This window comes from Peromyscus maniculatus, chromosome 11 (genome assembly GCF_049852395.1).
Source record: "Peromyscus maniculatus bairdii isolate BWxNUB_F1_BW_parent chromosome 11, HU_Pman_BW_mat_3.1, whole genome shotgun sequence".
NCBI lineage: Eukaryota > Metazoa > Chordata > Mammalia > Rodentia > Cricetidae > Peromyscus > Peromyscus maniculatus.
The window spans coordinates 81643717-81657556 of record NC_134862.1 but is presented as its reverse complement, the minus strand read 5'-3'; the positions used below and the strand labels follow the sequence as shown (position 1 = coordinate 81657556).

Sequence of the window (13840 nt, the reverse complement as noted above, 5' to 3'; positions counted from 1 at the left end):
AAAAACCCTGTCTCGAAAAACAAAAAACAAACAAACAAAAAAGGAAAGAAGGAAGGAAGGAAGAGAGAGAGAGAGAGAGAGAGAGAGAGAGAGAGAGAGAGAGAGAGAGAGAGAGAGAAAGAAAGAAAGAAAGAAAGAAAGAAAGAAAGAAAGAAAGAAAGAAAGAAAGAAAGAAAATGTAGACTCCCTCTGTGCTCATGGGACATTTTGCCACAGCTTTTTGAAGTCAAAGACTTTATCTCAGGCATATTTTTAAGCTACTGCTTTCAAAAGTCACCTGATTGTTCAGTGTATAAGGACTTAAATTTGATATCTCAGGATGAATTCTGAGCTATAGGTGTCAACTATACATACAGCCTGTATGAACCATCACCACACCACACCAAATATTATTGATTCATAAAAGTACACTTTTTGTTTTCTGGCTGAGCCTCAGAATCTTCCTAACATAAGTCACACAGAAAACCATTTTCAAATGGAGTTAGTATAACAAACAAAACCTATTCTTTATCCCAGTGCCTCCATGTTATAGCCCAGTTCTCTTTCTGTTCTCCATTGCCACTGTTTGCCATTCTGGTCTTCGTCAGTTACGGGTTATGGGAATCTCAGTCAATCTCTTAATCCCTCTAGGCTTCATTTTCCTCATCGAAGGAGGCAATAAACTTCGATTGTGTGCTCAGGATTACCAGAGATAAGAAAGTATGTGAAATCTGTAAGGCCCTTATGCAAATAAAGATATCATTATTGTTGTACTTTGCAGATGAAGGAAAAATTCCCCTGAATTAAAGAAGCTAAGACTCAGAAAGGTGAGGTGACTGCTGACATTTACTTAATAGCAAGCCAGAAGCTCTCTCCAAGTCTCACAGGGTTTTTACTCATATTGCTTCTCCGTACCCCAGAGGGCTTGATGCCGCTCAAGCTGAACCAAGGCCTTATTACCGCGTTCCCTAGGGTAACTGCGATTGGTGGATAGGAGTTACTATAGCCTCAGAATTCAAGGTGCTTCCAATTCACTGTTCTACCCCAACCCCCCTTATTCCCGATGAAGCTTCCTCCAGAACCCCCTCAGCCTGCCAAGAGCAAGAGAAAGCATACAGCAAGGAACGCTGAACAGAGCTGAATTCCTCTAAGACTGTTCTCTGGCCCCTCACCTACTTCCAAACTTAGGGCTCCAGGAAGCTAGCAGGCTCCTCCAGGCTTAGGATGTCCAAGTCCTCAGAAGACTATATTCTGGCACCTGATCTATCACCAGCATCTAGGACACTAGAGAGGCTCTGAGTGGACAGGACTTATTCTTTGGGAGTCCTGGGAGCCCAGTCACAATCCACACTTTAGAAAAGAGAAAGAGCCGGGCGGTGGTGGTGTACACCTTTAATCCCAGCACTAGGGAGGCAGAGCCAGGCGGATCTCTGTGAGTTCAAAGCCGGCCTGGGCTACCAAAAGTGAGTTCCAGAAAGGCGAAAGCTACACAGAGAAACCCTGTCTCGAAAAACAAAACAAAAAAACAAAAAACAAAAAACAAAAAAAAAAGAAAAGAAAGAAAGAAAAAGAAAAGAAAAGAGAAAGAGCCATGCCTTGAATCCTAGCACTCCGGAGGTGGAGGTAGAAGTTATGTTGTCTAGTGATGAGGGAGGGCTTGACCTGGTTGATGGAGGGCCCAAGAGGCAAAAGGAGAGGCAGAAGAGACACTCTCTAGTGTAGAGGCACCCAGGACAGCTCCCCAAGGGATTGTTTTATTGTCCCCTCCTTGCACTAAGAGCCAACTCCATCTTCCCCCAAATACGAAGCTCTTCTGAACTGATTCTTTGAAAAAAAAATGTTTTAATGTTTATTTTTAGTATATATGTTTTGTCTGCATATATGTGTGTGCCTCAGATGCCCTGGAACTGGAATTAGAGACAATCGTGATTTGCCATGTGGAGATGCTGGGAATTGAACCCTGGTCCTCGGGAAGAACAGACAGTGCTCTTAACTGCTGAGCCATTTCTCCAGCCCCTGAATCAACTCTTTTTTTGGGGGGTGGGGGTTGGTTTTTCGAGACAGGGTTTCTCTGTGTAACTTTGGAGCCTGTCCTGGAACTCACTCTGCAGACCAGGCTGGTCTCAAACTCACAGAGATCCGCCTGCCTCTGCCTCCCGAGTGCTGGGATTAAAGGCGTGAGCCGCCACCACCTGACTTGACTCTTTTTCTGTATGTTTTTTGTTCATTTTTGTTTCTTCCCCAGTGCCTGGTATTTATACTTAAAAGAGCCCAAGTGGACAATGAGGTGGTTCAGAGGGTGGAGGTGCTGAGTTTGGCCTCTGGGACCTGCATGGCGGAAGGAGAGAGCACCAGCTCCCACGGCTGTCATCTGTCCTCCATGCATACACACCCACGCACGCACGCATACACACCCACGCACACATACACACCCACGCACGCATACACACCCATGCACACATGATTAGCTCTCCATATATTACTTTTCCTTCCCTTCGGCTGCTCTTGCAGGGTGTGTATCATGCTTTATCCCAGCACAACCTCCCTCTTAGACTCCTACAGAATCTCTGGGTGCTTGGGGGGATGCGGACTCAGTCCCCCCCTCAGCCTTTACTCTGGACTGCTCTATCTAGTGTCCCGGTCCTTGCTGCAGGTCAGCCTTAGCCTCACCTCCTCAGAATTACCCCTGCCCTCAGGGTGGAGGTGGGCATATGGAGACACTGAGGCTGCATACAGTCGGAAGTCTGCTTATGAGGAATGCCTTAATGCCAGAAATCCAGTTCTCAGTGGGAAGTGGGTCGTTCTTTCATGGCGGGAGAGGAACAACGCCAAGCCAGGACCTAAAACTGCTGACGCCTAGATCAGGAGGTCCTCCAGGCAGATCAGTGCCCCCAGGGCAGTGTGACCAAGGCAAGAGAGTCTTGAGAGAAAGGGAGAGAGGCAAGGAAGGAAAGGGTTGAGGAGAAGCTGAGGGACCTGTCTCTAAAGCTCCCAGAAGGTCAGATGGGACAACATCCCTTACAGCCTGACCTTTGAAATGTTCTCTATTGTCCATTCACTTCTCACACGTATCCTCTGTCCACCAGCCATAGCAAACATCTTTGGCTTCTGGAACATAAACCTACGAACGGTTCTTTGCAAAACAGGGTCTCTGCTAACCCCACTCTGCTGTCTTGTTTCTTCTCTTCCATCAAGATCCAGCTCGGATGTCACTTTCTCTGAAGACCATTCAGAAGGCCTCCAGCCCCTGTGTGGGTTGCACCCTCATCTGTGTCCCCACAGTGTCACCAATGGCCCCACCCCAACCCTCCCCACGTGCTCTTATTCTGCTGATGGCTCCATGTGATGTGATGCGCGGACCGATCCTCCCCAGGAGGCTGGCGATAGCATTGCCTTCGTGTTAATGGCATGGAAACACACTTAGAGAGTTAGTTGGCTTGCTCATGCTCCAGAGAGCTGCTAAGATAATTCAAGAAATCCACGGAGTCTGCTTAAAGGGCAAGGAATTTGTTAGGGGATAAAAACTCACTACAGCACAAGAGATTTATCGTAGGGTCCTGGAAAGCTGAACTATAGTCCACACCGTTTTTCTGCCCGGTCTGTCTCAGCATCCAAAACCACAGAGAGAGCTGCCTGCATGCATCCCAGATCATAAGGGCCCTCAAGGCCACGCCCCAGGGGCGTGTACTTCAAGGTCATGGGCAGGTGGAGTAGTTACCTGCTGCATCTCTAGGGCTGGTGCTTCAAGATCATAGAACAGCTACCCACTACCTCTCTCCCTTTTGTCTAAATCAGAGAGTTCTAACCTAATACAAAACTAAATACAATAGGAATGATTATCAAGTACTGTCCAGGAGAGGGGAAAGGTAATAACCTAAACAGAAACAGAATTACAACCAGCAAGAACAAACAAGAGATACATACATTACACACACTAAGAGGGCTGGCACTGCAAGCTGAACCCAGTCTGTGGGTGTCATCTCGCCCTGAGTCACAGGGTGCTGGGAGGCCTCCACGCACCTCCCATTCAGTCCCCTCAATGTACTGACAAAAGGAGACACAGCTTAGAAAGGATGAGCAAGGTCCCCAAGATCACACAGCTTGCCAGTGGGACACCTTGCTTTACATGGGCAGCAGAGCAGTAGCCCTGGCCTTCATCCCACCTTCTTTCTCCCGACAAGATCTGGCCCCGGGGTCCTGAAGTGACAGTTGGTTTGCACTTGAAATATTATCCTCGGAGCTTGTTCCCTGTGCTCACCCAACCTGGGGTGTGTTTGATTTGGCTTTCCCGTCCATTGGGCCTTAGGGCCTCCCTCACCTCCTGTAGCAGTCAACCCAGAAACAAATTAGTGCCAACCCTAGAGAGAATTGGGGACACCTTCGATGGTACTCTCTCTGCAGGCTGTAAAAATGGACAGAAAGTTCCTCGGAGACATTTAGAAATCCCACTCCCCACAGGGGTTCTGATAGTCATGTGAGCTATTACTTAGGCCACCCAACCTTTGTTTTGTAGGTGACTACACAGAGATCATCTTACCAGAGACATAGACTTTCTCCTTTTTCTGCCCCCTCCTGTGAATAGTAACACCTCACACCCAGGAAATTCTTTAAGGCAAAAGTTACCTGCTGTTCTTGAGCAATTTCTTTCTCTCTCTCTCTCTCTCTCTCTCTCTCTCTCTCTCTCTCTCTCTCTCTCTCTCTCTCCCTCCCTCCTTCTCTCTCTCTCTCTTCCTCCCTCCTTCCCTCCTCCTCCTCCTCCTCCTCCTCCTCCTCCTTCTTCTTCTTCTTCTCTCTCTCTCTCTCTCTCTCTCTCTCTCTCTCTCTCTCTCTCTCTTTGTTTTTGGAGACAGAGTTTCTCTGTGTAGCCCTGGCTGTCCTGGAACTTCCTCTGTAGACCAGGCTGGCCTCGAACTCACAGAGATCCACCTGCCTCTGCCTCCTGAGTGCCGGGACTAAGGTGGCAAGCAATTTATTCTTATTCACACCCTTGGTGGTGATGGAGATCCATGGGCACTCTACTCATACTCAGGGAACTGAGCCACCTCCTGGACAGGTCCTCTCGGCTCCATCATCTTCTCAAGGCTACTGTTCTGTCTACGCAGAAAGCAGCCTGAAGTCCCAGGAAGTCCACCTTCACCCTGGAGGCAGTCTCTCTACTTCTTCCTAACTCTCCCCACCAATTTCTTTTCTTTTTTTTTTTTTTTGGTTTTTCGAGACAGGGTTTCTCTGTGTAGCTTTGCGCCTTTCCTGGAGCTCACTTGGTAGCCCAGGCTGGCCTCGAACTCACAGAGATCCGCCTGGCTCTGCCTCCCGAGTGCTGGGATTAAAGGCGTGCGCCACCACCGCCCGGCTCCCCCCAATTTCTTTAACCACATTCCACTTGAAAAGGATGGGGTTGTGGTGAGGGTGTCATGCAGACTCCGAAAGATACAGAACTGCATTCAGAGAAGGGTGTCTGATTGTGTCACACACACACACACACACACACACACACACACACACACACACACACACACAGAGCGCTGGGCCCCCAACTAATTGCTCCAGTAAGCAGGAGGGCTTGTGGGCAGGTTTCTTTCACCAAAACAAGACATTTCGAGGCAGAAGAACACAACCAGGAGGCATGGATGAGGCCCAGAGACCAGTGGGTAAGGTGATTTAGGCTGAATCCCGCGGCCAGAGGGAAGCATCAGGAGTAGAGGAAGAAATAGGAATGGAAGGATCCTGCCGTTCCTCTGCAGTTCTTATGTAAGGGAAGCATCCGGGAGATCCGTGTTCACTAACCAGCTCGCTCTCTGCCGGAGCTCCCGCGACTGGGACCTCATCCACCCTCCCAGGACCCAGTGCACCTCTGAAGTCAGCTCAGCCCTGAAGTCCCCAGAGTGTGTGTGGGGGGGTGGGGGGGTTCTTTCTTCCCCCCCTTCACGGCATCTACTCCAAGCTACTAGAAAGGCGCCCCAGATCAGAGCGCTAGCCAAGGCACAGGCACCCAGCACAGTTATACAGATTGGGATATATGAGCCGGGAAGGGCAGAGCTGGGTACCACGAAGACTCGGCAGCCAACGTGGTCTCCAGCTCTGAACCCAGGTGCGAAGCTGAGCAGTTCATCTCGGCAGCTCCCCAGCGTCAGCAGCAGGAGAAGGGCCCACGGCAGCGACAGCGTAGGAAGTGAAGAGAGGTAGGTGCACCCTGCTCAAAGTGACCTTCCGAAACCCTTTCTACACCCAGAAGCCTAGCGAAGGTCCCTCTACCTGCTGTTTCTCTGCTCCTGTTCCCATGCCCACAACTTTCTGAGAAAGGTGAGTAAAGACAGCTATGGTAAAATTCCATAGGAGCAGAGGACGGACGGTCTGAGTAGAGCCAGAAACAGCCAGTATCAAAACAAAAATAAAACAAAACAAACAACAAAACTTGAGGCAAGGGACCAGCCCCCACCTTGTCACCAGCTACCTGGGCACCTCATCTCACGGTCTCAGTCTTGCTGGAAAAAAATGATAATTGTCCCGTCTACTTCTCAGGGCCACGAGGGCTTGGGATGTGGGGAGTGTTCTGGGGAAATGCAAAAGAGAGTCCCCCAGGGCCGGCACCAGATCAAGGTGTGTTAGCTAGCCACGTGCACATATATATACATACTTGATTCAATGCCAGGATGGGGTCCTGGTCCACTGACCTCACTCCTCCACGGCTGGGGTAGAGGTAGGAAAGCTGTACTCAAGGTTCGGCGGAGGCTGTGTCCATGGTTAACGTATAAGCAGGTAAAGTCTGGGGCAGCAGGACATTCCCCGCCCCAGGGCCACATTCTTGAGGTCGCGACAAGTGCAAACTTGTTAAAACCTGTGTCAGAGCAGCAGAGGGCAGCGAGGGGCAGGGAGGGGGATGGTACCGAGGTGCCAGCAACCGCCGGAGGAGGTCAGGAGGCAAAGGAGTGAAGCGGAGAGAGGAGGTATGCATGCATACATGCTGACCGAAGGTGGTGTGGACATGTGGCCTGGGAGCCCGGCTCTGCATGTTCTCTCTGGGCACATCTGCTTGGGTGTGGGGTTGGAGCGGGTGTGGGGCCGCATAGATGAGAGTGTGTGCCTGTGTGTCTCTGCATATATGAGCCATGTGCCCAGGAGCTGGGATAAAGAAGGGGCTGGGCAGCCACTGGTCCAGGCTGTGGGCAGAGAGAAGGAGGCCTGGGCAGGCTGTGTGTGTAGCCTTGTCCTGTCGTGGGCCTCACAGACCTGCATTCCAACTCCCTCCACAGACCACCCCCAGCCCTGTGGTCCACACTTTGCCCTCCACAGTCAGCCCTGCCAAATGTCCATCTCCCCAGCCTGCCCAAAGTGGGGGGAGTGTCGTACTGCCCACATACTCTCTCCCCCCCCACCCCGGGTCCACTCCCCGCATGCTCTCTGGGCTCTCCGGACACTGGGGCGGGTGAGGGGTGGTTGGGGGAGGCTCTGAAAGCAGGTGACTGTTTGGGGGAACTTGGGGACAGAGCCCCCATTGTGCCCGCCCCAGAGCCGCCTCAATGGAGCTCTCGGACACAAAGGGGCTTTGACAATGGGCCGGACATTAGTATGCAGAGCCAGCCCCTCAGCCCTCTCACTGTCCCACAGGCCAGGGGCGGGAGCTGGGGGGCTGCTGGCAGTGGGAGACAGGGTGGGGCAAGGCTGAGACTGAGGCAATTTTAGCCCTAGCAGCTCCCCTGGGGTCACTGACCAAGAGCCAGGGGAAGACGCAGGGCCTCCAAACCTGCCACTGACCAAGGACAGTCTGAACAGGGAAGGCCTTGGGGACGGGAGTTGGGAGAGGGGCTATGCGGGGCAGCCTGAGTCCACCCACCCCTTACCTCTATTTTGCTATGTAGTCAAGGGAATTTTGTGGGTAGGACCGTGAACACCAGCATGCGAGAGCAAGGTCCCAAGCCGAAGCTCAGAGCCACAGCTGGTGAAGGCCATGGGCCAGAATGGCCAGGCTTCATGAACAGAGGGATCTGAACCTCTGAAATTCAGGATGCTCAGATTTTGGGGGGTGGGGGGAATCCTCTGGTCTTCTGCTTCCTTGGCTCCTGCCCTCTGATTCTGCATGGGTGGGTAGGTGACTGGGAGTGTGGAGGCCCGAGGCTGATGTCACGTGACTTCTGCTAGAGCTTTATTTTTTTTGAGACAAGGCCGCTCAGTGAAGCTGGAGCTTGCTATCTCAGGTAGGCTGGCTGGCCCTCAAATCTTAGGGAGCTCCCTGTCTCCACCGATGCAGGCAACACCCAGATCTTACATGGGGGATGGAGATCTGAACTCAGGGCCTCACGCACAGCAAGCCCTCTTCCTGTGGAGCCCTCTCCCTAGTCCAGTGCTGTCCTCTTATAAGACCTCTGCTGGGGCAGCTGTGGGGACAGAGAAGGCAAGTGTGGTGACTGAGAACAAGGGCCACTGCCCTTTGGGATCTTCCGGGGAGGCCGGTCTGAACCCACTAAGTAATATCAGCCGCCCAGCTAAAGGGAATTAACCACATGACCAGCAAGCCAAGCCAGGCTACCCTTCCCAAGGGGGTGCACCTGTTCCCACTTCAAACCCACCCCCAGCACACACCAACTAGACCTGGGGCAGGGTGCAGGGCAAGGTCTCAGAGGCCTGGGTTGATAGGGGCTCTGAGGAAGAGGGTAAGAACCTGGCAAGAGACTACGGGCAGCATGCAGGGGAAGGGTCCCCACTGAACTGCTGTATAGTTTAACCAGAATTCCTCTAGCCTGGACCAGCAAGCCCCCAAAGAGAGGGTAGGGGATGCTTTACACAGAGAGAGAAAAATCTCAAGCGTAAGAATGTCTTCCCAGCTTGCCTTCTTTCTTCTCAATTGATACTAGGAAGTCCTCCCTCCCACATTCTATCCCGGGTACTTCTCCTGAGCTTACCAAGGGGGTGGGTGGGTAAGACCTGTTACCTTCCACTTTGAAAACTAACGCCTAACTCATGGTGTGGTAGAGAGAACACAAGGCTAGGCCCAAATCAGACCCCTGGTTCAAGACCAGACAACCCAACTTGCCCTGCAGCCTTGCGTGAGTCACTTGCTCTCTGAGCCAAGAGATGCCTTCTGTACCACGGAAAGACGACTTCCGGTCCTTACCACCTCTTCGTCTGATAGGCAGTGAATACAGAGACAAGACGCTGGAACGCAGCAGCTCCCAGTACCAAGCACTGTGCTAAGCACTTGTACCAAGTACTATGCTAAGCACTTTTCCAATGTCCTGTCATTCTCTGCATCCTAAACAATAGATGCTTAAGTTATTTATTCTCTATAGTAGGAAGTGAACCTAGGGTCTCGTATATGCTTGACAAGTACTCTGCCTGTAAGCTATATCCCAGCCCTTATTTACCCTTTTCATTTTGAGACAGTGTTTCACCAAGTTGGTCAGACTGAATTCACTGTGTAGCCCAGACAGGTCTTGAACTTGTGATCTTGCTGCCCAGCTTCCTGGATGCTAGCATTAAAGACATGCACCACCACGCCTGGCAGCAGATGCCTTTTAAATGCTCCATTTTACAGAGGAGAAAACAGAAGCAAGGATATTAAGCATTTGCCCAAGGTCACACAGCTAGTGGATAGAGGAGCTAAGATTCAACCTCAAAAGGCAGCATCTCCCAGAGCCCCCACATGGGCTAACCACTGCCCCCATCCTGTCTGCCCAGTGGAAACATTGAGAAGACCCCACTGAGGGACACCAGTCAAGATACTCACCTTTATAAATGTCCCCGCAGTTCCTCAAACTGGCAGTTCTGGAGAGATATCTTAGGGACCCACAGGGGTTCCTGGAGGCGCTTTTAGAAGCTTTCTGAAGTCAAACCTTGTCATAATGCTAACAATGCATTATTTATTCTTCCACTTTCATTATTTCAAGGGTGATCAGTGGGGTTTCCCAGGGGTACACGGCATGTGATATTGCAACATACTAAATGCAGAAGCAAACAGAAAGAACCAACTAATTTTTCCTGAGCTAGACATTAAAAAAGATTTGTGTGGATAAAAGGTAGTGTCACTCTTACTAAACCTTTGTTTTATAAAAAACATAGCTATTTTCATTTAAAACCTCACATTAACAAGCAATGAGGTTATCATTGTTTTTAAATTAATTATGAATGGTCTTAAGTCTCCTCAGCATTCATTTCTAACATGCTGCATATCAATGGATACAACCCACTCGAATAGTGCTCTTTGGAGTCCTCAGAAAATTTTCAATGTAAAGGGATGCTGAGATAAGAAAAAAATGAGAGCTGCTGCTCTAGACAGCCTTAGACACTCATCTTTACTTTTTATAAGCTTCCTATGTGTCTTTTTAAATCATGGGATCAGCCAGGGTTTAGACATGGAGTGAGGTGTGTACTTGGGTCTCAGAGTTAGGACTGGGAAGAGAAGAGCTGAGGGGCCTACTCTAAGGAGAATGTAACACTGAGAGGCCAGGCTGACACCCCCCCCCCCCCGAGTGGCGTCCCCACAGTCTCACCTTGGACATCCCTGCTCAGAAGTATGGACAAGACCATGTGACTGTCCCAGACTGGACTCTGACCTCTAGCTTTGTTTCCACCCCAGACACTAGCTGACAAACCCAGCTTCAAGCTGGAGTCAGACCTCCCTCTGAGGGACCAACAGTGCTTATGGGACAAGAAACTGGAGTCCAAGCATCCATGGCTTTTACTCTCAAGGTGAAGATGTCCTCACCAGGATGAAATGGCTGGTCGATGAGGAATCATTCTTGAAGCTCCCTAGAGAGTTGGGAATGGGGTCTCACACACTTAAATCTCTAAAATCAGGGTACTCATCCCAAATGAGCGGAGTCCTGCCTAGATACAAGATAGACAGAGCCTTTTTGCATCCTTGGGACCAAAGAGGGAAGTCTTGCCCTTGCTTCAGGTGGTCCTCAATAAGATAGAGTCATAGGCTTGTCCTAGAGGAACTTATTAGCAAGTAAGAAAGATGGAATATCCCCTCTAACATTTGCCATGTATGAGGCATCCTGGGAAAAGTCAAAGACGAAAAGATAAAGCAAGATGGTTGAACAGGAAGAGGGAAAAAAAAAAGAGTATGGTAATTTTCAGGCAGGTGGACCTTGGAATGGTTGTTGATGTCCAAGAGTGGGTGGAAGAGTGTACTCGGGGACTAACTGTCTTTGCACGTGTCCCTCAGGGTCAGACCCTGGAAAACACAAGAGATGGGGTTCAGGAGGGGGGTGTTTCAGCAGAAAGTCGCTTGAATCCTGTGACTGGAAATGTCCCTCTAGTGCTAACAGGAATGGAAGCGGCGAGATAAAAACCACTGCTCCGTGATGACAGCGCCAAACATGGAGCAGCTAAGGGAAGGAATCAGGGAGAGAGGCCAGAGTCAGGGAAGTCCCGTGATGGGGGCCATCATCAGTAACGAAGCTGTCGAGACTGACAGGCTGATCAGCGGACAGACGCAGAGAAGGCCACCTCAGCCAGCCGAGAAGGAAAAGATGTGAAGTGAAGAGACCAAGAGACAGGCAGGAAGTCTAGGGACGCAGCTCAGCTGGTAGGGAGCTTATCCAGCATGTACAAAGCACAGGGTTCCACCCTCGGCACCACATCAAACCAGGCCTGGAGGGAGGTGAGGTGATAAAGACTATATAACCTTAACACTCAAGAGGTGGAGATGGGATCAGAAGTTCAAGGTCATCCTTGAACACAGCAAGCTTCATAAGACACCCACACACACACTGCAACCACCACCACCCCAAGGTTCTGAGGAGATGGCTCAATCAGGAAAGGGCTTGCTACCCAAGCATTAGTACCTGAGTTTGGACACCCAGCACCCACATAAAAGCCAGGCACAGGGAGCATGCCTATAATCCCAGTACTGGGGAGAACAGAAAGACCCTTGGGGCTTGCTGGCCAGTCAGTCTGGCCAAATTGATGAACTCCAGCTTCAATGAGAGATCCTAGCTTCAAATACGAGACAGACAAAGACCGAGGAAGACACTCAACAACTCAGCCTCTGCCCTCTACACTCCTGCAAATATCAGTGCACCCACATCCACACATGATCACATGCATGTACCATACAGAAGAGAGGGGAGACAGAGCCATGCGTGGGTGGGAAAAGAAATACATGAAGATAGATAGAGCTACACCAGATCTAGTAGGGGGTAGAAACTTGCATCTTTGGCTAAAAAGCAGAAGTTGCTAGGAAGGAGCGATTATCTGGAAAAGGGGTGGGTGCTTGACAGATCACAGTTACTGAGTCTGAATTGAAGACAGGACATCTGTTTGGCACCAATTTCATGGGAAGAATGGGCTGTGGTATGAAGGCCCTGCTTCTGGTAAGAGCCAGTCTTATGGCATGAAACAGGAACCCTGTGTTTAACTTCTCAATAACTCTTCTGCCTTCCCAGATCTAGGATGAAGGCTCAGAAAACCACTATGGAGGGCTGGGGCCAGTCCCAGGAGCCAGTAAAAGATGGCAAAGTAGAAAGGCTTAGAGGCTAGAGAAAGCTAATAGCCACCACACCTTTTACATGCTACCCACCTTCAAAATCCTTTACAAATATTGACTCTTGTAATCCTCACAACTATTATTAGCCCCGACAAACGAATGAGGAAAGCTGTGTGGCTACTAACTGGTAAAACCAGGACTTAAACCCAGGAAGGGGGATTCCGAGGCTCTGCTCTGTGTGTGACATCTCTCAGAGTGAAGAGGTGGCGAGGTAGGGTCACACCGGCATCCAGGAGGAGCCTCTTGACAGTTGTTACATAAGTCCTATACTTCAGAACTTCTCAGCTCCTTTCGGAAGGCTTAATGATGGGCTTTTTGGTTGGGACTTTTTTTTTTTTTTTAATTATTTTACTTATCATGGTGTGGGGAGAATGTCACATATGTACGTGAGTGCATGCAACCCATGTGTGCGGGTGGCCAGAAGAGGGTGTCAGATCCCCTAGAATTGAAGTTACAGGTGGCTTTGAGCTGCCATGTGGGTGCTGGAACTGAACCCAGGTCCTCTGCAAGAGCAGCAAGTACTCTTAACCATTGAGTCGTCTTTCCAACCCCTGGAGCTATTTTTTTTTTTTTAAACTTCCAGAAATGTGTTTCCTTTTCCTTCCCAGTCATAATTTCAAATGCCTTCTTTTTACGGGGCTTCTTCTCTTCTGGCACCTACTCTCTCCCTGGGTTTTCTGCCACTGGAAGAACTACAGAAGCGCCATGTATTAACCCAGTCATCCCGAGCCCCCCCACGTCTCCAAGCTTCTTCTGCAGACCACACAGCTGAGCTCTGACTTCTCTCCCACATTCCAAAGACAGCCCCTCCCTTCCCCACCACCTCAAATCCGGGCTCCAGGCTGGCAGACACCCACAGGAGGCTTGCTCCCACAATCCTTCTCTCTTTGCCTTTTCAAGGTTCTGGGGGGGGGGGAGGGAGGAGAGGGGCCACCCAGGACGTACTCTCTCTATGAAGAATAGTGACAACATGGACACTAGTCTCTGAGGAGGGGAAAAAGCCCTTGGCCTCAGACTGAGGTGATGGAGGTGAATGCAAAAACTCCCCCACTGTTGGGAGTGACCTTAGGCAACTGCCCTTCATTCTGTGCTAAGACGTTTGGAGTCCAAAACTCCCCTTTCTGGCCAGTCTTCCTGCAGTTTAATCTCAGCAGGGTACCTCATGTTATTCCTTCTCTCTGCCCTTTCCAGGGCCTCGCTACTGTCCTGGACAACTTGGCCTCAGTCTGGACAGTAGCACTGACTAGTCAGGCAAGAGAAGAATCTAGGCCAGGGAAGGGAGGGAGAGTGGAGTTGCTTCCCCCCCCCTTCTTCTTCTTTTCTTCCATCCTAAATAACTTTTTACAGGAAAATTTAGGGGCTCATATCTCCGCA

General features: G+C 50.3%; 1 protein-coding gene across 1 annotated transcript in view; it reads right to left on the bottom strand.

Moving 5' to 3' along the window:
• Kcnj10 (potassium inwardly rectifying channel subfamily J member 10) overlaps nt 1-13840 on the bottom strand; it is a 41046-nt gene that overhangs the window by 24759 nt on the left and 2447 nt on the right. The window lies entirely within an intron of this gene.